At 38.7% G+C, this 27,314-nt stretch overlaps 1 pseudogene; it reads right to left on the bottom strand.

Annotated features, from left to right (window-relative positions):
* Positions 1 to 27,314, bottom strand: part of LOC137254330 (uncharacterized) — a 448,788-nt pseudogene that overhangs the window by 378,764 nt on the left and 42,710 nt on the right.

Consider the following 27,314-nt stretch of genomic DNA (forward strand, 5'->3'; position numbering starts at 1 on the left):
TCAAGCGAAATAAGTATGGGCAGGTGGTCGGATGCCAATGTTACCATCGGCTGCCAGTTGACGCAGTTTACGAGTTCTGCACTCACGATTGAGATATCTGGCGAGCTGTGACAGCTTCCTACCATACGTGTGGGTGCGTCTCCGTTTATTGTGCAGAACGTCATTTCTTCTATTTGATCCGCCAACATCTCACCCCTACTGTCCGCCCGCAAGTTTGAATGCCATAGATCATGATGGGCATTGAAATCGCCTAAGATAATGCGATTGTTGCCAGTGAGTAAGGCCCTGATATTAGGGCGGTACCCACTGGGGCAACAGGTGGCAGGAGGGATGTAGATGTTGATGATTTCTAGGTTTGCATCGCCTGACCGGACAGATAGGCCTTGACGTTCTAAGACATTGTCCCTGCGGTCGATGCCAGGATCAAATATACAATATTGCGCAGAGTGGTGTATGATAAACGCGAGACGTTATACCCAGAGCAGGTCTGCAATGCAGATCTTGCTGTGAGTTTAGTCCCTTGAATCGCAGCAATGCGGATGTTGTGCCGCTTCATGAAATCGACTATCTCCGTAATCTTCCCAGTTAGTCCATTACAGTTTAACTACAGAATTCTGAAGTGCATAAGGGGAGACGTCGCCACTCTGGGGGTAAGTGACGGGTGACTACGCCTGGGTTGGGGAAGGCCAGGACGCAATTGCTGTTGTGGCCCTAGGACTGGGCGTCCTTGGGCAAGCATTGGGGTACCCGGATGATTTGGGTTTGCGGCCTGGCAACATGGCGCGATGAAACCCGTCGGGGGGTTGCCGTCGCGGCGACCATAACATCTAGGGTAGTGGCACCACCTAAGGCAGGAGCTGCATTGGGCGGATGTTGCAAACATATATATTCTGTGCTGGCAAACGGTGCAAACGGAGGTAGGGACTAAGAGTCTGTTTCCCTGACCTACACGATTGCTGCCGGAAAAGAGGGGCGGAGAAGACGGGGGCAGGGGCTGCTGCAGAGCATTGCTTCCGACTCTACAACGAAGATTGTAGTTATGAGTGGTAGCAGCTGTTTGAGTTGTTGGCGCCGTGGGGCGCGAGCAGCAGCGGGTACTTGTTGTGGCTTGCTGAGCAGCGCGGCTGCTGGAAGGTAGTGGGGGGGGGGGGGGGGGGGGGGGGGGGGGGGGGGGGCGCTTAGACGTAGACTACGGGACGCCCTTGGGCGTGAACAGAAAGGAGCCACAAAAGATTTATAAAAGTTACGTGGACGTCGGGTTTTGGGATCAAGCACAGAACAACCTGTCCGATGCAACCATCCCTTGCACGAGACACACTGAACAGAGTATGACCGTCCTAAAAAGATTCTTTTCCGGCAGATGCAGCAAAACCATTTCTCAGGACCGGGGTCAGGAGACGGACCCGGATTGGATTCGATGCCTTCCCGGAGTAAGAGAATATGGAGCAGTCCTGCTGCAAGGAGCTGCTGGGAGGATAACAATTTGTGGGAGGGACGAAACAAATTAGATGGGGTCACACTGAAATGACAGTCCTTGGTCGGGAAAAATCCCGAGTCGCTCCGGTACATAGAACCGACTGCCTTGGGAAGCGTGGAAATCGTGGTGAAAACTAAGTCTAAAAATGGCGGAGCCACGCCAGTTTTTTAACTTTAAATCGATGTTGCTGGCGACCCAAATGTTAGTCCAAATACAATATTTGAACGAGTTCACTTCGTTAATATCTTATCTAGTGTTGTATAGAGCACACTTTGTTCTTATTGTTGTTGTAAGTAGTTTGAATCTCTTACATCTTTGCATCAATTACACTTAGGGCCATTTAAGCTTGAACGACAGCATCTGCAATCAGTTATCAAAAATTATAGGGCCTTTTCTTGGTATAGTGATGTTATGGCTAAGTAAACACATTTACATTTATTTTAAATATTTATAAGTAAGCTGAAAAAGGCTTAGTGCTACATGAACCTAGAAAGAACATGAACATGAACAGCTCACATTCTAACTAAGTCAGACACGTCACTTAGTCATAACGCAAATCAGCCGCTGGGCGCGCATGCGCTACTCTTGCCAAGAAGGTTATTTTATTGGCGTAGGTATGTATGTACATATGTGGTGTGGTTGCCAAAGGGTTTTTGTGATGGCGGCTTTTGACTTTGTTTTTTCAAACTCAATTTAAATACGTTTGGTGGTCACTCAAGCTTGGCAAGCAGGAAAAGATAGACAGACAGACAGCGAACAGCAGGCGGACATGTTGTCCCAGGTTGTGCTGCCGCTGCTGCTGCCGTTGTTGTTGAGCTCTCACAATACAATCTGAATAAGAATGAGCCCGTTTTTTGACAGTTTAGTGACACGTTAATTTTATGTTTTACTAGCAGACCCGGCAGACGTTGTTCTGCCCTAAATTTGTATATCTGCATACATTTTAATAAGCTTTTTCCGTCTAACTCTCCCTCGTCCCTCTACACTTTTTCGTAATCTTTGTATTCACCCTTCCCCCCGTATTTTTCGCTTCATCTATCTCCACCTTCGTCTCATTCTATCTCTATCTCAGTCTCCTTCTCCTTCTCTCTTTTCTCTTCTCTCAAGTTTTTCTCATTATTCTTCATATCTTATTGCCAGTCCCAGAGGGTGGTATGTATTTTGTTCCAGCCCATTCCGAGTCTCAGTCCCAGTTCCACTCCGAGCCTCAGTCTCAGTCCCAGTCCTAATCCCAGTCCCGGCCCGTATCTGGTCTACTTCCCGGAAAAAGCATCAGAAATACTAATATAGGCAAATTTATATACCAAATTCAGGCAAATCGAATAGGACGTATGTAGATAGGTATGTAGGTATTATAAATTCATGTCTTTATTTCGGCTTCGCATGGATATTTATCAGTTTTGCCAGGTTGATGCGACTAAATAGAATATCACAATGAAAATTACTTAAAAGCTATCAGCAAAAGCTTTCATTTGATATCCAAAATACACCCACATTCTGCTGGTATCCGGGTCCACGTTTTCGCCTATATCTCGAGACCCTAGTCACCAATAGGTATGAAAACTACCCTGTACTAAAGCACTCATCAACAGCTTTCGTTTGATATCCATATTGTATAAACACATTCTAGGGGCGCCCGGGTCCACGTTCTGGCCTATATCTCGAGACCCTAGTGACCGATAGGGAAGAAAACTACCCTGTACTAAAGCACTCATCAACAGCTTTCATTTGATATCCATATTGTATAATCACATTCTAGGGGTGCCCGGGTCCACGTTTTGGCCTATATCTCGGGACCCTTGTCAAAAAGAGGTATGAAAACTACCCCGTACTAAAGCACTCATCAGCAGCTTTCATTTGATATCCATATTGTAGAAACACATTCTAGGGGCGCCCGGGTCCACTTTTTGTCCTATTTCTCGAGACCCTAGTCACCAATATGTATCCTGGTCCACTTCCCGGAAGAAAAATTATTCGCTTCCCCACTCCGTCGCTCCAGTGCTGCCACTCAGCAATCTGCTGACCAGTTCAGAGTTTATTCGAGTCCCAGTGTTGAGAGAGCCCTTTCAACTCCCGCTGGTAGCACCCCCTCTATAAACTTTACAACTGAATGAAAGTCGATAATAATGTTTTCAAAACCCAAGAGGAGGTGCAGAAATCAGAATATATTGCCATCGAAATACAATATATGAAGAATACGATGAAAATCAATAACAAAAGGAAAATATTACCGATAAAAATGGAAACAAAAGGTGATCCATAAAAATAGACAAAAATCGATAAACACTTTAGCGCAGACTTCAGAAAGACAAATATACATAGTTGCTCAAAACAATAAGAATCTTTAAAAATTTTTCCAAAATCGATAATTATCGATCGAACTGTTTCAAATGAAAAAATCGATAAAAAACCGAACCGACAATAAAGATTAAAAGTTCAAATGAAAAAAAAAACCATATAGGGCCAAATAATAACGAATGACCTGTTAATACTAAAAGGATCTGTAAAAATTTGTTAAAATCGATAAATATCGACACCATTATTTACTAATGAAGAATTTAAAAGAAAATCGGTTCTGATATTTATCAAGAAAAGCGACTCGGCTTTGAAATTAAACTAAAAAGAACTAAAAACAACTTGAAGAAAATGTAATGATTGTGTACTGAAATCGATAAGAATATGACAAAATCGATAAACGGCAGGAAGTGGAAAAAAGCGATAAGAAGCTAAAAGCGCTTGACTGACCCTGTACGAAAATAATACTTAAATGCCCAAGGAAAAGATCTTTAGTTTTCGAAAACTTAGATTTCTTTAAATTTTGAACATTGGAATTGTGTCTGTTTCACCTACTGATCTTGCCATTTCCATGGAATTCCCCATTCCAAATGTCCATATATCTGTGGCATAGGGCGGTACTTCATTCGCGCTATGAATGATGACGAATTTAAATGGTTTTTTGCTCCTTTGGATGTGGCTCCCTGTTTCGTTTGGTCAAAATTGATTGCTAAGACAAACTAAAATGCCAAATAGGAAAGCAAAATAATGTTGTTGCTGTAGTAGCTGTGCAGCTGTTTTGCTGACTTTCTAAGAAAAAGAGCTTGCTTACCTGTAACCGCCAGTCAAATTGTCTTAAAAACTATACCAGTGTGGCAGCAGTAAAGTCATGAGTTAAGTGTTATATTTTTTTCTTGCTGTTGTTGTTATAGCTGCTGACACTAACACTGGCACTTTATGTGTATCCTGAGGGGTAGTTTTACATTTTCAAGATTTTCTCACGACAAATTGAATTTTTATTACCCTTGAGGGTTTTATTTTATTTTAATTTTTGTACTTAATGCTTTTTAGGTATGCTTTTAATTTTGTTGTTGATATTTTTTCTTGCAAAAATTATATGTGGGTGATTTATTGCCCGCTCTTTTGTTGAGGGTCAGTAATAAAGCACTTTGTCAGAAGTTTTTTTTTCAATCGTTTCTAAGAATAGTGAATTTTTTTAGAAAAACAATAACAATAAACCTTACTTTGTTTACTGTTTGAAATATTTACTAATTATTTGTGTTTCGAGGTCAATTGCAATTTGTTGGCAACACTTGAGTACCATTATATTTGTTTCTTCACGCTTGAGCGCAACTCCACTTCATCACCGTTATTTGTCAAGTGATATGTCTATTTGCTACTGTATATTTTGTTGTTGAATTTGCATATATGCAAATATTAATTGACATCGTCGACACTTGAAAATTGAAGTGACTTATATTTGCGGGCGTGTGCACCTAAAGCTCGAGTAGAAGAGAAGGCTTTGTTTGAGAAAGAGTTGCGTTTGCTTTGCCGTGCTATTGAAAAATGTGTGGCATAGTGCGGGGAGGATGTACAACTCTGCGCAGTGTTAAGTTATTGCGTTGATACCAGGGTGACGCCACTGGCGTCGATACTCTGTGTCTTGATACCGCAGATCAATGGCGCCAATTGCACTGGAAACTTATCTTGAACTGGCACCACTTTAATTGAATGGCGCATCTATTTTCTTTACGAGATCTGATAACTCGATCAGTGCTGGGTATTAGCTAAAGGTACAAGAAAAACCAATTATCAAACTAAAGCGCTGAAATACTACCGTAGCGAAATCTTTTAACATATAGAATCGATCACAGAAAAGTCCTACACAAAAGCCAAATATCGAAAGAAAGCAGTTATGTGATCCTAAGCAATAACAGCTGGTTCAAAAGCGCCAGCAGCTCTGGTATACCTTGCACTCTCTGCCGAAACACTACTGAGCAGCGCTAAAAGTTCTTTTGGCGCAATAACGCTAGCTGTTACAGTTGACAGCGAACTTAGCGCCAAAACCATACCTTGACACTGGCACAATTTAGGTTTCACATTCTTCATTGCCTTGAAACGTTTATTTATCTTGATTCGCTGGTAATCGCCGCGAGAGGCATTATAAGGCTTGCAAATCAGAGCATAATTAGGTTTGAAGATTGCAATATCTAGACGTAGTGGCCCCTTCTTTACAAAACTGCACTCAAGCCTTAACCATCATGAATTTTTTTCGGGATAAAAAGCTATGAGGAGAGTTTTGTAGAAGGCCTGGGTTGCACTGGGTCAGTCCAGAGTCGAAAAATAAAACTTGTCAGGCGAGATGACGCCAAGAAGAGCGGTAGGTGACTGAGTAAGTAACCGGTACGAGATAAAAAGGAAATATGGCAATGATGAAGGCGGTGGACATGTTCAAAAGTACCTGTGGCTGATGCAAAAAAATATCAGTGAAATAGGTAAATAGTGAACCAGTGTCTGGAGAATTATTGATTGTTAAGTGTGGATGAAGAATGCTGATGATGTGGGTGATTCATAAGTGCCAAAGTTACTAGTTTAGGTATAACGGTGGAGCTGATTAAATATGAGTAAGTGGGTGGTGGATAATTTAAAGTGAATGGTGAACGATAAATGGTGAATGGTGAGTGGTATATCATTATAAAAACTGTCACTCTTTGGAAAATGGTAAAACTGGCGGAAGTGATAAAGTGGACGCTTTATGGTGAAATACCGGTTGCCGTTAAGAGAACAAGCGGTTGGGTAAAGTCGGAACTTGTGTTCGGCGATAAAGCTTACAGTTGATACGGTGAATGGTACGCCGGTGCTAGAAGCGACAGTGAATCGATTGACGTATACCGAAAACTACCGGAGAAATCGGTGAATCTGTGAGCAGTTTGTTGGTGAAATTAAGGGATGCTGAACGGTAAATTATCAGCTGATGGATGATGTATGAAGGACTCTGAATAGTCTATGGTTGGTCGATGAGAGATGAAACGGCGAAAAATTGATCGTTACATATGTTACCGGCAAAGAATATTAGAGAAATACAACATAAAAATGTATATTGGTGGCTGCAGAATGGAAGAACGCAAAGGCGAATGTAGAAACCCCATTTTGTTAAGTGTTTGAAAATGGAAGTGGGCTCATCAAATGGCTGGAAAAGGAGGACTGCCTGCCTGTCTGCTCGTCGCCCTGTATGTTCTCGTGACCAGCTACTTAGCCAAGAAGCATAGAAAAGTGAATGAGGTGGGTTTTCACAAAGTGAAAATTGGTCTATCAGCTGTTGAGCAATATAAATGCGAAATAAAACTGTAGACTGCATTTCTGTTCCCCTTGCTTGATTATTGCACATTTCGGCAGCTTAAGACCTTCTATGCTTGCTTTAAATTAGGTCATTTGATGACAGGTGGGAGGGCGATTAGTACCAGCTCTTCAATGAAAACGACCTTCACATAACTAAAGCGAGCCACTACTCGCCAATGGGCGTCAGGAGTCGATCACTGGAATGCGACAAATTTTAATTGTTGTATAGTTTTTAGTGATGAAAGGTATGATGCTGTAATTGTGGGTTGCTAGACGCCTGAGCCTTAAGTATATGTTCTCAATTTGTATTAGCTGCTGAGTCTTTTCATCGCCTTACTACCCTTGGAAGATTCCTTCTAGTGTTACCGACCGTAGAAACGAGTCTTATACCTAGTAGGGGGCCGACTTAAAGTGTATAGAAACGAGCTGCCGTGAAGTGCTCAAGAAGGCGCTGACGCGATTGCTCAGAAAGGAGCTGCCGAGAATTACTGAGAAACGAGCGTTATTCCCAGTAGGGGCTGAAGCGAAACGCTTAGCAAAGCTGACGTGAAGTACTCAGAAACGAGCTTTGTACCCAGTAGGGGCTGAGTCAAGTGCTCCGAGAAGAGCTGAGGCGAAGCACTCAAAATCGGGCTTTATACCCAGTAGAATCTAACGTGGAGTGCTGATAAAAGTACTGAAGTGAAGTGCTAAGAAAAAACTGCCTGCCCAATAATAATAATAATAATAATAATAATTGGACGTTGTGGTAGCGATACTGTAGTAAAGTGCTCTGAACTATAAACCAGTTCTAATAGTGAAAGTGAACCGAAGAATGCTATTGGCAGAGAGGATCAGACGCACGCATTGCAGTTTTTTGGAACACCCACAGAGGCGGAATTCGGTGCGTCACAGCGTGAAAGAAATACATTTTGTAAATATCATTATTGATCCCTAAAACAAGTAAAGAAATCCATACCCACGCCGCCACGGCTTGTATGCCATATGGCGCTCGGTCCAATAAGCCGTTTCTCGATAATGCGGTTCGGCTCCAACTCACATACTGCAGAACCTCCCAACAAATATGTAAACGATAGGCAACGAAAGCCTAACGACCAGAAGCTAACAGAAAAAACGATTGCAGAATTGAGCATTGCAACACCGCCTACTTCCAAATATGCGCACATACAACACTGTTTGTACGCGCTTGAAACTCAGTCATGCACATGCGCATCAATATTTAAACAGACGCCTTGCTGTAGTGCATCAGCCGGTCAAGCATGTGACCGTCATTAGCGTCACTAGCAATCGCTGAATCAATAGAGAAGCATTGAAGCAATATTGTTGACGTCAAAAATGTAGTCATAAAATGAACTTTTGTGGCACAAAGTTAAAATAAATACAGCGTGTGCAACAACAAACTAAGCAATTAAAATCAGAAAATATTGCACGGTATTGTAAATTTTTGCTGTAACACTAAATACGCAGACGTGAGTGTGAAATTACAAACAGTTAAAAAGGTGTGCGCGTCAAGCGTTCACAAATGAGTGTTGAATGTGAGACTGCGCGACCGCAATTCGGCTAAAATAAGATGCGAATGACGCGATTTGGCATAGCTGATCTGCGGAAGGAAAGTTACATAGAAAAATCTAAAACTATGCAGCATTAAAATTTTCCACAGTGCGCAAGCGCTATACTAAACTATGTAGTAATGTATACTTTGTATATACATAGCACAGAAATATGCACGCGTATTTGTGTGCGAATTTTGAGCGCTGCTGTAACGCTTGCAATGTAGCGTGCGTATCCTATCAGCAATCAAGTTAATTTCATTTGATTTGAATTTTTCCCAGAGGCACGCACAACAAGCATTTTTTTGAGTTGACCGATTATACAAATAAAAAATTACCATGCAACATTGATTTTTTCAGTTAGTTAAATGCGTTTTGCGCTTCACTTCCTTGTCGCGCTCGCATATTTCGACGAACTCGTAATTGCTAACTTTGGTAGCTAATAATTTTGCTCTTAATGCAGTGTTGAAGCGCGCGCGCGTTACTCCTTTTTGCGCCTACATTGTTTGCTTTTGTCAGGTTTTCAACATTCTCAATAAGCTACACAATTTTTGGCGCCATTGAGCTGTAAACATGGGTCTTGCGTGCGCAAGCGCTTTGTATTTTTATTTCGGCAACCTCAATCACATGACATCCTATGATTTCATCACTTGACAACTTATCACATGACATTGTTACACCCTGTTGTACTTGTTTGGAATTTGTGTTTTGTTTGATTTGCTGATTGATATTGATGTGCTTGTAGTAATTCCGAAACAAAAGTTAATTTTCCCTTTTATTTGATAAATTTATTGCCATTTAATTGCAATAGATTTCCTTTAGCATTCATTTTTTTTTGCAACAAAGAGTTGGCAGTTCTGCGAAGTCGAGTGTGGTAGGAGATATTTTCGTATTATTTTTATTTTTTTGCTGAAATTCTGGGTGCAGTTGCAAAAACATAGTTACTCACCTTTCCGATAACGTACTGTAGTAGAGCAACACTGTTGCAATTTCGTAACAATTGATCCCAGCTGTTAGTACACATTCCGCATCTACTATAACTAATGGATTACCCTTCAGATCTCTCGTTCCTGAAAAAAATGTAAGGGTTTTGTAAGATATAACAAAAGTGTTTAAAAAATATCATAAGCGCCTAAAAGTATGCTATGTTTAGTTACACGTCTCTTATATTAACAAATGCACTCAGCCTCAGATTATACTGCAAACAGCTTTCTGGCTTAGATGGGACTATTTGTAAGATTGTGGCATACCTGAGAGGTGTAAGAATATTTTGTAGATGTAACGAAAAAATATTAAAAATACTAAAAGTTCATATGCGATGTCTTATAATGTGAGTAAGAGAACGAGATAACCTGGAGACTACTCCAAAAATGGCAACAAACTATCGCAGCAAGCAGTGGAAGGTTTGCAACGGCAGCAGGTCATGGAACGGAGCGCGTTCCAGTAGTGAATTCACAGTGATAGGAGTGCTATGGCCGATATTTCGGGCGAATTATATTATAGTCGTAGGCGCATTTGAAGTTAAAAGAGATTGGGACTGGAAGGATAGTTTACACTATACCCAAAACTAAGGGGCATTCCTTGCTAGAAATGATTCCAGCATCCGATCAAAGACCCAGCCTCGCTCAGTAAGACATCAAATTCTTTTCACATGTAATTTCTTAATATCTCTGTTGTTATGCACTGCTAGATGATTCATCGCTAATTGGCATTAACCGCCTAGGCGTTGGCTGAGCATGGCATGCTAGACAATTCTCCTAACAACTCCTAACCATACTGCACTTATTTCTCAAAACCATTCTGGGTCAAAGCGTTTTCTTCACATAGCATGACTTACTGGAGGGTCTAGTATCTTGAACTTGGTATTTAGTAATGTAGAACATAGTCTCTCTGTTATATTACTTATATACTTTCTAAAAAGTTGGAGCTGAGAGCTTCTATCATCCTCCTGGTAAAAAAAAAAAAAACTTGGCGCCATACACCTTCAACGGTATTTCTCAGGAACCTACATACCAAATTTCATCAAGATACCTCAAAATTTACTCAAGTTATCGTGTTAACGGACGGACGGACGGACGGACGGACATGGCTCAATCAAATTTTTTTCGATTCTGAAGATTCTCGATTCCATTATACCTGTACAACCAACCGTTATCCAATCAAACTTAATATACTCTGTGAGCTCTGCTCAACTGAGTATAAAAACAGTATCTCTGATTTGAAAGAAGTAACTTCTGGCATGCCTCAGGGCAGTCATTTGGGTCCATTGCTCTTTACCCTCTTCATAAATGACTTCCTAAGATTATTTCGCATTCCCGTGCATTCGCTGTTCCCGTTGGATTCCGATCTACTTCAGGACGATTTGGACTAATTTCAATTATGGTGTAAAGTAAATCTACCAGTTTTGGACAGCTACAAATGTAAGCTAGTGACATATCACAGAGCCAACCCAGTTTTAAAATTCTATATGTTAGATGGTTCTCCCTTCGAGCGTATATATATCTGTAGTATGTGATCTAGGCGTTTTTTTGATGCGAAACTGAGCTTTAACTTGTATATTTCATCCATCGTAAACAAAGCAGATTTACTAAAAGATGGGCTAACGAATTTGATGACGCTTATCTAACCAAGACTTTTTACACATCACTGGTACGCCCACTAATTCAGTACTGTTCGTGTATTTGATCTCCAATCATATTGTAACGAATTTAGTGCAAATCCTCTTATTCTCAGCCTTCTACTAACGTTCGTATCACTAAACTATTGAATAAAAAACTCCAATATTTAATAATGCAAAATTGCCTTTATTAAAGTACTTCACAATAACACTGATACTTCACAACCAATAGCTTGCTTAAATGAAACTGATTGTCGCGCCTCTACTGTTGCTGCCTTTTATACTCTGTGATTTCCTCGTTGCATCTTCTAGGCGCTTCCAGAATTTACCTAGTTACTGCTATAAAATTATAACTATAGATGCACGTATATAGCTTCTCATGCGTGTGTATTTGTGAGCGACACTTCCACAATTATAATTGCTTACTTATGGGAGCATTTCAGATAAGATTTCTGCATCTGTTTCTGCGTCTCTTCTCCGCTGCGAGTACGTACATATATGTAGACATAATGATTGATCTATTGTTGTGCATACAAGTCACTGCTTAGCATCGCTTAGAGATGACAGTACCCCTTAGTTTTGTTAATATTCGTAACACTGCCCTCCACCTAAGTCTGATCGTCCCGATCAGACAAATCACATGACATCACTCATCCTCTTCACAACTCTGTGCGGGCCTTCCCAACTGCACCGATATTTGGATGGAACACCTTTCCGTCGGTGAGGGTTGTATAGCAGTATCAAATCTCCCTCCAAGAAACTTTCCGAATTAAAGTTCTTGTCATGCCAGTGTTTCATCTTACTAGTCATTACTCTGGGCCGTTCCCTCACACTCTGTTCATTGGGCAATTACTACTTCGCAGAGCTTGATCTTGACGGATGGACTTTGTATCATCAGTATCTTCTTGACATTTCACAACAGTAGTGCGCGCTGGCTTGAAACCACCCTTGCATTCTTTCTGGAAAATTCGTTCCTTCTTTCTTCTGCGTCTATTTGTTTTTGCCAATGCCAGTGTTTCTCTCGCAGGTACTTTTGATTTCGCTTTATTTGGCCCATTCGATCCATCAATCTTTGCCTTTGACTTTCGTGGTCTTTGTCGAGTCTTCTCCATCAGTACTCGATTACTACTGAACCCTTTCGCCAAACTGAAGTTAAGTGGTATATCCTGGTTCTTATAACGCATAATCCTTCTCTGCATGTCGATCCTGATGTCATGATCAACTAAGAAGTCCACTCCCAATATTCATCAATAATCTCCACTACAACGAATTTGTGTAGAACCATGATCTCCACAATTAAGGCTTCACATACCACTTCTCCCTGGACTTGGTTACACTCGCCAGTAATCGTACGCAATCTTGTTCCAGGTAATGGCCTTACTCTCCTGTTGACCAATTCAGATCGGATCAAGGAATGAGATGCGCCCGTATCGACAGTCAGTACACGTTCTTTGCCATCCACATTTCCTCTGACGTTAAGACTACTCGATTTTCTTCCAATTTTCGAGACAGATATCACAGGACATTCAACAGCTGGAGCTAGCTCTCTATTTTGACATCTGGCACGCTGTTGCTCATCTACTCCCGTTTTGCGTTTACGGTCACCCAAGTTGGAACTAACAGGACCGGTGCTGAAATGACGTGCAATGTGACTTGGGTTACCGCACTTGAAACACTTCGTAACTCCGGCATTTTTCTGTTGTAACCCCTTCAGTGCTTCCAAAACTATGTCTACCCAGTCTGGTCTTTCCACTTCCACCCGATGAGCTTTGTACGCTGGCTTACTCAAAAGTGAGGCTGTTTTCTGAGTCAGTGCCTGCGATACCGTTTCAGCAAATGTTAGTTTTGGATTCGCATATGTAGCCCGCTTCGCTTCCACATCTCGTATGCAATTTATGAAGCTCTGGATTTTTACCCTCTCCGTGTATTCCTCCTGAAAATTCTCATTCGCTTTTTGGTAGCGATTTTGCAACTCAATTTGATATATCTGTTTCCTATGCTCGCTTCCGTAAAGTCTCTCTAGAGCGCTCATCAATGTTTCATTGCTGTTCCGTTCGTACTCTGGAATTATCTCTAAGATTTCAGCTGCCGGCCCTTTCAATACCACGAAAAGTGCAGCAACTTTATCTTCAGCATTCCAGATGTTTACTGCTGACGTCTTCTCAAACTGAAGCTTGAATACCTGGAAAGGAACAGAACCGTCAAAAGATGGAGTTTGTACTTTCGGATTGCTCGCTGGAACAGCTGGGCGATTTAGTTGTAACTGTTGCACAAGACCTTTCAACGCTGCTACCTCGGCATAAGTTTTCTCCTCGAGTTGTAAAATTTTTGCATCCTGCTCTTCCAGTTTCGCAAAGAGCTGCGATGATACCTGTTCCGAAATTTGTGTCGACATTCCAGATATACGTGCCTCTTGCGCTTCCAGTTGAGATGACATACATGTCTTCTGTTCTTCCAATTGAGATGAAATTTGCAACGCCATTTCTGAAATGTGTGCCTCCTGTGACTCCAGCTGAGATGCCTTTGTCTATGTTTGTGCAGATATTGTGCTCGTCACTGTCTGCGGTGTTTCGTTTTTTTCTTCCATTTTTGTTGTTGTTTTGTCGCTATCAAAATGAAAAACATACTTCTCAGCACTGATTCCCTCATAACATTGCTACACTTAGTCGTCTTTGTAGCTGGGATTTATTGCCAAAAGTAGCCAATCCACGGACTTCCAACTCCTCCTTCAGTTGCTGGATCGTCAATTCACTCAACTTTGCCATGTCCAAGTTGTATTCGCAATCTTCGGAATTTATTCAACAATTCCTCTTCTGACACCAATTGTAACGAATTTAGTGCAAATCCTCTTATTCGCAACCTTCTACTAACGTTCGTATCGCTAAACTGTTGAATAAATAACTCCAATATTTAATAATGCAAAATGGTCTTTATTAAAGTACTTCACAATAACACTGATAATTCACAACCAATAGCTTGCGTAAATGAAACTGATTGTCGCGCCTCTACTGTTGCTGCCTTTTATACTCTGTGATTTTCTCGTTGCATCTTCTAGGCGCTTTCAGAATTTACTTAGTTACTGCTATAAAATTATAACTACAGATGCACGTGTATAGCTTCTCATATGCGCGTGTATTTGTGAGCGACTCTTCCACAATTATAATTGCATACTTTTGGGAGCATCTCAGATAAGATATCTGCAAGTGTTTGTGCGTTTCTTCTCCGCTGCGTGTACATACATATGTGTAGACATAATGATTGATGTGCATACAAGTCACTGCTTAACATCGCTTAGAGATGACAGTACCACTTAGTGTTGCTAATATTCGTAACAATATAGATCAAATTTAATCGATACAGAAGCGGTTTCTAATCTTCGCCTTACGTGACCTTAACTGGGAATAAAGTCTTCATCTTCCGCCATATAGAAAAATATTTATTCTCATTAGTTTATAAACTTCAGAAAATAGAAGAACATTACTCGGGATAATGTTCCTTCATAAACTGATTATCGGAGAGATAGACTCCACTGACCTTGTGAGTAGACAACATTTTTGTGTTCCTGGTGAGAACCTCGAAACACTATGCACTCTTTCATTTACCCACTCTACGGCGTAATTTTGCCAAATATAGCCCTCTTCGCAAATGGTGCTCGCGCTATAATGAACTGTACAACTGTATTAGTTTTGAGTATTCGGTTGCTGCTATCCGTAAGGAAATACTCTCACGTCTGGCAACATATTTTTAAACGGTTTTATTTAGCTTGACTTGAACGGCCGGGCGAACAGAATTTTTATACTCAGTTGAGCAGAGCACACAGAGTATATTAACTTTGATTGGATAACGGTTGGTTTTACAGGTATAAAGGAATCGAGATAGATATAGACTTCCATATATCAAAATCATCAGTATCGAAAAAAAATTCGATTGATTGTCGATTCGATTCGATTGTCCGTCTGTCCGTCCGTCCGTCCGTCTGTCCGTTAATACGATAACTTGAGTAAATTTTGAGGTATCTTGATGAAATTTGGTATGTAGGTTCCTGGGCACTCATCTCAGATCGCTATTTAAAATGAACGATATCGAACTATAACCACGCCAAAATTTTCGATATCGAAAAAGTGCGATAATTCATTACCAAATACGGATTAAGCGATAAAACTCGGTAAGTTAGTTGAACTTATGACGCAGAGTAGAAAAATAGTAAAATTTTGGACAATGGGGGTGGCACCGCCCACTTTCAAAAGAAGGAAATTTAGAAGTTTTGCAAGCTGTTATTTGGCAGTCGTTGAAGATATCATGATGAAATTTGGCAGAAAAAAATGCCATAATTATTTACCAAATACGAAAAAAGGGATGAAACATGGTAATTGTATTGGTCTATTGACGCAAAATATAACTTTAAAAAAAAATTGGTAAAATGGGTGTGACGCCTACCATATTGAAGTAGAAGAAAATGAAAAAGTTTTGCAGGGCGAAATCAAAAGCCCTTTTAATCTTGGAAAGAATACTGTTCGTGGTATTAAATATATAAATAATTAGCGGTACCCGACAGATGAAGTTCTGGATCACCCTGGTCCACATTTTGGTCGATATCTCGAAAACGCCTTCACATATACAACTAAGGGCTCCCTTTTAAAACCCTCATTAATACCTTTAATTTGATACCCATATCGTACAAACACATTCCAGAGTCACCCCTGGTCCACGTTTATGGCGATATCTCGAAAAGGCGTCCACATATAGAACTAAGGCCCACTCCTTTTTAAAATTCTCATTAACACCTTTCATTTGATACCCATATCGTACAAACAAATTCTGGAGTCAACCCTGATCCACCTTTATGGCGATATCCCTAAATGGCGTCCACCTATAGAACTATGGCCCACTCCCTCTTAAAATACTCTTTAATACCTTCCATTTGATACACATGTCATACAAACACATTCCAGGGTTACCATCGGTTCATTCTCCTACATGGTTATTTTCCCTTATGTTGCCACCATAGCTCTCAACTGAGTATGTAATGTTCGTTTACACCCTAACTTAACCTTCCTTACTTATTTAATTGAAATTTAAGTATGTGGAATATAGTTCAGAACCCGATGACAATGCAATAATAAGAAAAAAAACTCCGATAGGTGGCGTATGAATTGAAATATTTCAAAAAGTCGTATTTGTGTTCCGATTTGGTCCATATTTGGAACGCATAATAGATACATGAATAGCAAGAGGACTGTAAAAAAAGCACCGCTAGGTGGCGCAAGGATCGAGATATTCAAAAAAATCGTATTTGTGGTCCGATTTGGTCCATATCTGGAACACATAATACATACATGAATAGAAAGCGACCAGTGATGTCCGATTTGGCTCATGTTTGGAACAAATATTACATACAGTCCAGTAGAAGTGACATCAAAATATTTTTGAGCGCGAGGAGGGACAAGCTACGTGGCGCTGAATCGAGTAAATACTTTGGAAGGATTATGTATTGAGGACTTAGATTGTAACAACTTGTCAAGAAGGAGTCCTTGTAATAATGAGTGACTAAATGAACTAAATAGAATGAGAAAATAATTTTAAAAAATTGTTTAATATAAACGGTTTTATTGAAAACAATACTTACATGAAGTAATAATAATACTAAAAGCTATGAAATAATTAGGTAGGTCCTAGGTACTAGCCATCGCATTCCTCATCAATCTAGGGCTTTGATCAGACAATTAAATAAAAGCATTGGCCGCGTGAAATTTCTATTGATAGTCATATTTAAGACCAACTGAACCTTAATCAGGTTATGCTACGCCTCACATTTTTAGAAATTTCACACGTCCAACGCTTTTATTTAATTGTCTGATCAACGCCCTAGATTGATGAGGAATGCGATGGCTAGTACCTAGGACCTACCTAATTATTTTCTAGCTTTTAGTATTATTATTACTTCATGTAAGTATTGTTTTCAATAAAACAGTTTACCTTAAAAAAAAAGTTTTAAATTATTTTATATATAATATATATAATTATATTAATAATAATAATAAATGTCCAGTTAAATAAGATGTAAATTTTTATGCCAATATTAAGTATTGATTAAAATTTTAATTAAATTAACTTGATTGATTAAAACTCACCTCTAAGTATATTATCAAAAATTTTCATACACCTTTGTTTTTTATCAGACATTTTTCTTAAGATAAATGATTGCCATTTACACAATGGGGCGAATCCTCCACACTTAGATCATATTTTCAAAATGGGATGAAATCCCCAAAAATGTAACAAAAAAATCTGAAAATTAGACAATATCCACAAAATAAGGCGAAATCACCAAAATGAAATTAAATTACAAAAACCAGATACAATTTTTATACTCAGTTGAGCAGAGCTCACAGAGTATATTAAGTTTGATTGGATAACGGTTGGTTGTACATATATAAAGGAATCGAGATAGATATAGACTTCCATATATCAAAATAATCAGGATCGAAAAAAAATTTGATTGAGCCATGTCCGTCCGTCCGTCCGTCCGTCCGTTAACACGATAACTTGAGTAAATTTTGAGGTATCTTGATGAAATTTGGTATGTAGGTTCCTGAGCACTCATCTCAGATCGCTATTTAAAATGAACGATATCGGACTATAACCACGCCCACTTTTTCGATATCGAAAATTTCGAAAAACCGAAAAAGTGCGATAATTCATTACAGAAGACAGCTAAAGCGACGAAACTTGGTACATGAGTTGAACTTATGACGCAGAATAGAAAATTAGTAAAATTTTGGACAATGGGCGTGGCACCGCCCACTTTTAAAAGAAGGTAATTTAAAATTTTTGCAAGCTGTAATTTGGCAGTCGTTGAAGATATCTTAATGAAATTTGGCAGGAACGTTACTCCTATTGCTATATGTACGCTTAATGAAAATTAGCAAAATCGGAGAAGGACCACGCCCACTTTTAAAAAAAAAATTTTTTAAAGTAAAATTTTTACAAAAAATTTAATATCTTTACAGTATATAAGTAAATTATGTCAACATTCAACTCCAATAATGATATGGTGCAACAAAATACAAAAATAAAAGAAAATTTCAAAATGGGCGTGGCTCCGCCCTTTTTCATTTAATTTGTCTAAGATACTTTTAACGCCATAAGTCAAACAAAAATTAACCAATCCTTTTGAATTTTGGTAGGGGCATAGATTTTATGACGTTAACAGTTTTCTGTGAAAACGGGCGAAATCGGTTGATGCCACGCCCAGTTTTTATACACAGTCGACCGTCTGTCCTTCCGCTCGGCCGTTAACACGATAACTTGAGCAAAAATCGATATATCTTTACTAAACTCAGTTCACGTACTTATCTGAACTCACTTTATCTTGGCATAAAAAATGAGAGAAATCCGACTATGACCACGCCCACTTTTTCGATATCGAAAATTACGAAAAATTAAAAAAATGCCATAATTCTATACCAAATACGAAAAAAGGGATGAAACATGGTAAGGTAATTGGATTGTTTTATTGACGCGAAATATAACTTTAGAAAAAACTTTATAAAATGGTTGTGACACCTATATTAAGTAGAAGAAAATCAAAAAGTTATGCAGGGCGAAATAAAAAACCCTTAAAATCTTGACAGGTATTACATATATAAATAAATTAGCGGTATCCAACAGATGATGTTCTGGGTCACCCTGGTCCACATTTTGGTCGATATCTGGAAAACGCCTTCACACCACTCCCTTTTAAAACTCTCATTAACACCTTTCATTTGATACCCATATTGTACAAACAAATTCTAGGGTCACCCCTGGTCCACCTTTATGGCGATATCTCGAAAATGCGATCACCTATACAACAACCACCACTCCCTTTTAAAACCCTCATTAATACCTTTAATTTGATACCCATATCGTACAAACACATTCTAGAGTCACCCCTGGTCCACCTATATGGCGATATTTCGAAACGGCATCCACCTATAGAACTAAGACCCACTCCCTTTTAAAATACTCATTAACACCATTCGTTTGATGCCCATATTGTACAAACAAATTCTAGGGTCGCCCCTGGTCCACCTTTGTGGCGATATCTCGAAACGGCGTCCACCTATGGAACTAAGGATTACTCCCTTTTAAAATACTCATTAACACCTTTCATTTGATACCCATATCGTGCAAACGCATTCTAGAGTCAACCCTGATCCACCTTTATGGCTATATCCCTAAATGGCGTCCACCTATAGAACTATGGCCCACTCCCTCATAAAATACTCTTTAATGCCTTTCATTTGATACACATGTCATACAAACACATTCCAGGGTTTCCCTCGGTTCATTTTCCTACATGGTTATTTTCCCTTATGTTGTCACCATAGCTCTCAACTGAGTATGTAATGTTCGGTTACACCCGAACTTAACCTTCCTTACTTGTTGAAAATAGCAGTATTCCCCAAAAATCGGTCGAAACCCGCAAAAATAAACGAAATCTCGAAAGTGTGGTTATGATTCCCCAAAAAGTAGAGAAGTTACTAAAATGAGGCGTATCTTGGAAAACTGGCTCGAAACACAACAATTGGGCGAAATATCCAAAATGACATGTAATCCCAAATATGTCAGCAAACGCCAACAATTTAATGAATATCTCAAAAATGATACGAAATACCGGAAAATGGCGCAAATTCTGCTATAGTGTGCCAAAATTTGACTGCGCTGTCTCTGCCACTGTTACTTAAAGCCATGCACCGCGCGTACGGTAAACATGTTTGCAGAATGAATGTTTAATTCATTATCGCCAACAAATGCCGATCATGTTGTACAGTTCAAAGTACTTGAAAGTGCAAATTATACATGAATGCAACAACGTGCACAACACGAGTGCGCGCCCGACTCCAACAAAACAAAAAACAGTGCAACAAGTAAGCATGTGGCATGTGCAACAGACAATTGTACGAGTATATTTACGTCGACAGATCACCATTGCCTGGTCATGTGGAAGCGTAATTTTCCGTATATGCGATTCTCTAGCGTATTGAACGCAGTGACAAGCGGCACAAATATCCCCTGGAAGTAGCAGAAACTTAATGGCCAAATATGTGCATCAAGGCAAGTAAGTGAATATATGCAATACGCATTTCTAATTTTGTTCTTCTAACAATAAATACATACAAACATGAGTACATACATATTCTAGAGCTGAGCTGTGTTAGTATGTCAGCGCATTATTGCACCACCACCAGCAGTATTTTAAGGAAAGGCTTAAGAAAGTTCAATGCTTTGAAGCAGTCAGTCCTTCCAGCCGTTGCCATGAGCTGCCATTTTACTGAAGTTGCATCTGTGATTCTTTGGCATCACATCACATGCTGTGAACGTAACGTGCAAGTGTCAATGCCATTGGATAATGAATTATTGAACGCACATTAAATTGATCTATCGATTTTATGTGTGTGAATGTCCCGCCGTTCATTCGTATTGATGTTGCAACATTAAGTGGTAGCAATGAATTGATTTTGAATTTCGGTTCGTAGCTTCACATTGCATAGTGCCATTAAAGCATGGGAATAAGACAGCCGTAAGAAGACTCAATGTATGGTATTCCAAATTTACCTAAGCCTTGTAGAAAGGGATTTTACTATACTCTCTGATTGTCCCAACCAGACCTGTTAAATTTGTATTAGCATTAGTAATCAATTAATTAGATTCCTATTTTAATGGCCAATGATTATTTCATTGTTTTCCGATAAAAGCAATTACTAATTGATTACCATTATAAAAAACTCCAATAAAAACGACTATTGAAAAAAAAATAATCAAAAATAATAATAAGTAACCAAACAAGGCTTTTTGATTACTGATGATAATTTTTTATTATTTTTGATTTTATCGATTATTTTTGATTTTTTTGATTTTTTTCAATAATCGTAAAAAATCATGATTTTTTTGATTATTTTTTTAATCAATTGGAAAGTAATCATTAAAAAGAGAAATTAATGGTAAGTAATCATTAAATGGTTTTTAAAGAAAATGGTGAATTGAACGGGTAATCATTACCATTAGTAATCATTATTTAACAGGTCTGGTCTCAACTAAAGCTGCCTGGTAATGTTATTTTTGTCAAAATATTGTTGGTAAATAATTTTCAGTTTTTTTTTGTTTTGTTATATATAGCGTGGATGTTACGTGTACTTATTATTCCTAGCTCAAATATGTCACATATCCGGTTTACCATTTGAGAGCAATTGGGATTTAAAAAATTGATTTCAAAAACATATCGTAAAACACAATACGGGCCCAGCCAGGGATTTTACGTTCACTGATCATTATTATTATTATTATTATTATTATAATCGAGATCGCAGTTCTTGCCTCTCTTGTTAGTGCGTGTAAATGTTTTTATTATATCTTAGTAGCACTTAAAGCTTTTTACATCATATCACGAGGGGGCTAAAAGTCGCGCTCCCTAGTTGGAAGAATCCCAGCCTTCCAAGAGCGCCATATTCGCATAGAATGAGCCGGCGCTCATCCTCCAACTCACAAAAGCGACAGATTTGTGTATCGGGTAGATTTTACTTACTTAAGTGATATCATAGATCACAGTGTCTCGTATAGTACCCAGTGCGAGTTAGTATGCCTTCTCTGCTTAGATAAATTAGTTTGGCTGATACTCTTATTGCTGGAAGTAGAAACCATTTGACCTTTCTTTGACCTGGGCAGTCAATCCAGTGTTGCTTGGATGGCTTTGTATACCAGTTACTTATTTTTGCCTAGTATGCGCATTTGCGAGTCCGTAGAAGTGACGTGTATCATAGAATATTATTATAGCACCCTGCTTGGCAAGGTAGTCTGCCTGCTCATTATCCATCCTAACACAAACTTGTTTAACTTTCCAGATCATTTGGGACCACTAAGCGTTCATCCACAAGCTTAGAAGTAGCTGTGTAAGATTGAGAGACACCCTAGGCTACCTAGCTGTCTAACATAATAGGGATACTCCTTGAGGATAAGCCTCTCCGTAGACATTCTCTACTGCAAACTTCTATTGCATGGATTTCTGCCTGAAATATATTGGGGTTGCATCCCTTTGTTCTCAATTTTTTGAAGTTTGGCTCACACATATCAGCTGCCGTTTTTCCGTCATCCAATTTCAGCCCACCTGTGAAACAGGCTGCCGAGAGAGGGCAGTATATGATATCTCAAGAAATTCTGTCTACAATGGACATTTCAAAGTTTCGTGATTCTGAATGTAGAGACCAGTGCATCACGTAGTTGCAGTATGGCATTTTCGGTGAATTCTAATACTCCCTTCATATACCCAGTAATATTTTCTGTAAGTGTTCCCTCTTTCTCTATATGAAGAGCAAAGGGAGATATTTCCACTAAGGCACTAAGTCCATCAGCAGGTGACCATTCTCATCGCACTCGTTATGCCAGTATAAACTAGTCTATGCTTTGTTTTGTTTTTTCTGTTATTTGCGTGGCCAACAAATTAAGGAACTATTGGTTTCACAGTAGATTGGACGCTGGTAATCAATCAATTGCCTAGGAGTTTCGAGACTGTACCACACCACAAGAAAAAAGCTGGTAAAATCGACCGAGTTACGATTCAAGTAAACCGAAATTTTTGTCCACTTCTATTCATCGCAATATCCGTTAAATTAATTGTGCACAAATTGTTGATTCTGAATGAGCCGCTTCACCAGTACAGCAAAAAAAAATAATTTCTTAATATGTTAGCCCGGTTAACTTAACAATTATTACTATCATCCCAAGAATACCAATGAAGCGACTTCTGTGACGCGATGGTCATAAGAACAAAGTAGTGAGCGCCGTGAGCAAAAGTTTCTCTTTAAAATTAGCTCATGTATTTGTATAATATTGACAGTTATTCACTGATGAAATAACAATAAAATCAATTCTTTCACATCAGTATAATTAGTTGTTAATTTGTTATTTTTACAGTATATAATTTTCTTCTGTCTAATAGTTCTCTTCTGTTTCAATGACTAAAAACATATGTTCTCTTGTAAAACTCCTCGGCTGAATCAACCATAACGCGGTAAATTTTACGTAATATCTGTTAATCCAAGAACAAAAAACCCGATCTTTAGATTTTATTAGCGTCATTTCTTTGTGTAGAGTCAAATTCAAGTAGTTCTTCGATGAATGAGGTCCTACGGTATGTACAGAGAAAATCGGATCTAAATTTTGTTGGATTTTTGCAAGCAGACCAGACATAGGACAACGTCTGTCTAGGATTTAATAAAACAGCTCCTAGTCATCTTGCACAATCAAAATCTTCTGATGTTTTTAATATTCAAATAAGTTGAAATTAAACTTTACACTCTGTTCTGTCAGTAATATGTTGAATTGCAGTAAAACAAAATGTCCATGAATGTCATGTAAGATGCCCCTTTGGACCAATATCAGGCAGGATTTAGTTTCGTTTGTAGAATGAAATAATTACGATCAACTTGGCTCTAGCTTATCTCTTTTCTATTGGGTAAATAAATTCTTCATATTATAATTAAGTCCGAAAACGAAAAAAAACAAGTAAAGAAGGCTAAGTTCGGGTGTAACCGAACATTACATACTCAGCTGAGAGCTATGGAGACAAAATAAGGGAAAATCACCGTGTAGGAAAATGAACCTAAGGTAACCCCGGAATGTGATTGTATGACATGTGTATCAAATGGAAGGTATTAAAGAGTATTTTAAGAGGGAGTGGGCAATAGTTCTATAGGTGGACGCCATTCAGGAATATCGCCATAAAGGTGGACCAGGAGTGACTCTCGAATTTGTTTGTACGATATGGGTATCAAATGAAAGGTATTAATGAGTATTTTAAAAGGGAGTGGGCCTTAGTGCTACAGGTGGACGCCTTTTCGAGATATCGTTATAAAGGTGGACCAGGTTTCACTCTAGAATGCGTTTGTACAATATGGGTATCAAACAAAAGGTATTAATGAGTATTTTAAAAGGGGCGTGGGCCTTAGTTCTATAGGTGGACGCCTTTCAAGATATCGCCAAAAAGGTGGACCATGGTGACCCTAGAATTTGTTTGTACGATATGGGTATCAAATGAAAAGTGTTAATAAGTATTTTAAAAGGGAGTGGGCCTTAGTTCTATAGGTGGACGCCTTTTCGAGTTATCGTTATAAAGGTAGACCAGGGTTCACTCTAGAATGCGTTTGTACAATATGGGTATCAAACGAAAGGTATTAATGAGTATTTTAAAAGGACGTGGGCCTTAGTTCTATAGGTGGACGCCTTTTCGAGAAATAGCCATAAAGGTGGACCAGGGGTTATTCTAGAATTTGATTGTACGATATGGGTATCAAATGAAAGGTGTTAATGAGTATTTTATAAGGGGCGTGGGCCCTAGTTCTATAGGTGAACGCCTTTCAAGATATCTCAAAAAAGGTGGACCAGGGTGACTCTAGAATTTGTTTGTACTATATGGGTATCAAATGAAAAGTGTTAATGAGTATTTTAAAAGGGAGTGGGCCTTAGTTCTATAGGTGGACGCCTTTTCGAGATATCGTTATAAAGGTGGACCAGGGTTCTCCCTAGAATGCGTTTGTACAATATGGGTATCAAACGAAAGGTATTCATGAGTATTTTAAAAGGGCGTGGGCCTTAGTTCCATAGGTGGACGCCTTTTCGAGAAATAGCCATAAAGGTGGACCAGGGGCGACTATAGAATTTGTTTGTACGATATGGGTATCAAATGAAAGGTATTAATGAGGGTTTTAAAAGGGAAGGGCCCTTAGTTCTATAGGTGGACGCCTTTTCGAGATATCGCCATAAAGGTGGACCAGGGGCGACTCTAGAATTTGTTTGTACGATATGGGTATCAAATGAAAGGTGTTAATGAGTATTTTAAAAGGGGCGTGGGCCTTAGTTCTATAGGTGGACACCTTTTCAAGATATCGCCATAAAGGTGGACCAGGGGCGACTCTAGAATTTGTTTGTACGATATGGGTATCGAATGAAAGGTGTTAATGAGTATTTTAAAAGGGGCGTGGGCCCTAGTTCTATAGGTGAACGCCTTTCAAGATATCGCCAAAAAGGTGGACCAGGGTGACTCTAGAATTTGTTTGTACGATATGGGTACGAAATGAAATGTGCTAATGAGTATTTTAAAAGGGAGTGAGCCTTAGTTCTATAGGTGGACGCCTTTTCGAGAAATAGCCATAAAGGTGGACCAGGGGTGACTCTAGAATTTGTTTGTACGATGTGGATATCAAATTAAAGGTTTTAATGAGGTTTTTAAAAGGGAGTGGCCTTTAGTTGTATATGTGAAGGCGTTTTCGAGATATCGACCAAAATGTGGACCAGGGTGACCCAGAACATCATCTGTCGGATACTGCTAATTTATTTATATATATGCAATACGACGAACAGTATTACTGCCTATATTCCAAGGGCTTTTGATTTCTCCCTACAGAACTTTTTTATTTTCTTCTACTTAATATGGTAGGTGTCACACCCATTTTACAAAGTTTTTTTCTAAAGTTATATTTTGCGTCAATAGCCCAATCCAATTACCATGTTTCATCTCTTTTTTCATATTTGGTACAGAGGTATGGCATTTTTTCATTTTTCGTAATTTTCGATATCGAAAAAGTGGGCGTGGTCATAGTCGGATTTCGACCATTTTTTATAACAATACAAAGTGAGTTCAGATAAGTGCCTGAACTGAGTTTAGTAAAGATATATCGATTTTTGCTCAAATTATAGTGTTAGCGGCCAAGTGGAAGGACAGACGGCCGACTGTGTATAAAAACTGGGCGTGGCTTCAACCGATTTCGCCTTTTTTCACAGACAACAGTAATCGTTTTAGAGTCTAAGCCCTTACCAAATTTCACAAAGATTGGTAAATTTTTGGCATTAAAAGTATCCAAGACAAATTAAATGAAAAAGAGCGGAGCCACGCCCATTTTGAAATTTTCTTTTATTTTTGTATTTTGTTGCACCATATCATTACTATAGTTGAATATTGACAAAATTTACTTATACACTGTAATGAGAATAAATTTTTTGTTAAAATTTAACTTTAAAAAAATTATTTTTTTTAAGTGGGCGTGATCGTTCTCCGATTTTGCTAATTTTTATTAAGCATACATATAGTAATAGGAGCAATGTTCCTGCCAAATCATGATATCTTCAACGACTGCCAAATTACAGCTTGCAAATCTTCTAAATTACCTTCTTTTGAAAGTGGGCGGTGCCACGCCCATTGTCCAAAATTTTAACAATTTTCTATTCTGCGTTATAAGTTGAACTCACTTACTACGTCTCATCGCTTTATCCGCTTTTGGTAATTAATTATCGCACTTTTTCGGTTTTTCGAAATTTTCGATATTGAAAAAGTGGGCGTGGTTATAGTCCGATATATTTCATTTTAAATAGCGATCTGAGATGAGTGCCCAGGAACCTACATACCAAATTTCATCAAGATACCTCAAAAGTTACTCAAGTTATCGTGTTAACGGGTAGACGGACGAATGAACATGGCTCAATCAAATTTTTTTTCGATACTGATTATTTTGATATATGGAAGTCTATATCTATCTCGATTCCTTTATACATGTACAACCAACCGTTATCCAATCAACGGTAATATACTCTGTGAGCTATGCTCAACTGAGTATAAATTATAATAGCCAAATTAGATACGAAGAGCGCATGTACATATAAATACAGTCCACTTATGAGCACAATTAGTAATTCCAGAGCTACATATTACACAAAATCCTATTTCATGTATTACAAAGGCCAATACAATGAAGTAGAAGAAGGAATAAATATAATCACATATAATGCAAGTGACGGAATACTGAAAAACTTAGATTTATATGCCACGCACACAAATGACGTATTTTACTATTCAATTCACTTAAGTACTATAATATTAAAGCATTTAAAAAAAAAAATCCTCAAATAAAAGCTCGTGACAATTTATAAACAAATGCTATATGTATATGTATGGATGTCTCTGTGTTTGTATATTGGTACTTAACCCTTTTTAAAGTCCTAATAAAAAATTGTAGAGTTACGTAAA

Source organism: Eurosta solidaginis, chromosome 5 (genome assembly GCF_040869045.1).
Source record: "Eurosta solidaginis isolate ZX-2024a chromosome 5, ASM4086904v1, whole genome shotgun sequence".
NCBI lineage: Eukaryota > Metazoa > Arthropoda > Insecta > Diptera > Tephritidae > Eurosta > Eurosta solidaginis.